A 392-nucleotide genomic window follows, 5' to 3' on the forward strand; every position below is an offset into this window, starting at 1 on the left:
GTGCCAGGTTGCCTCATGCTTATTTGGCACAGGCCTAGTTACCTGGTTGACTCAGTTGGTTAGTGTCAGGTTGGCTTGTACTTGGTTGGTTCATGTCCAATTGGTTCATACCACGTAAGATCGTGCCTGGCTGGTTCATGTCTGGTAAGCTTGATTGATTCATACCCAGTTGATTCGTGTCTGGTTGGCTGAGGGCTATTTGGTTTAGAACTAGTTGGTGGATGATGGGTTGGCAGACAACTGGTTGGCCAATGACTAAGTGCCTTCATGTAACAGGAGCCCTTAACTACAGTGCTGTGGTGGGAGGCTGTAGGATGTTTCTATTTTTTTCTCAACTTGATTCGTTCTTTGAGATACCATTCTATCAAGATGAGAATGGGAAAAATAAAGGA

Source organism: Monodon monoceros, unplaced genomic scaffold, assembly GCF_005190385.1.
Source record: "Monodon monoceros isolate NGI ecotype Baffin Bay Population unplaced genomic scaffold, NGI_Narwhal_1 Super_Scaffold_22, whole genome shotgun sequence".
Classification (NCBI taxonomy): domain Eukaryota; kingdom Metazoa; phylum Chordata; class Mammalia; order Artiodactyla; family Monodontidae; genus Monodon; species Monodon monoceros.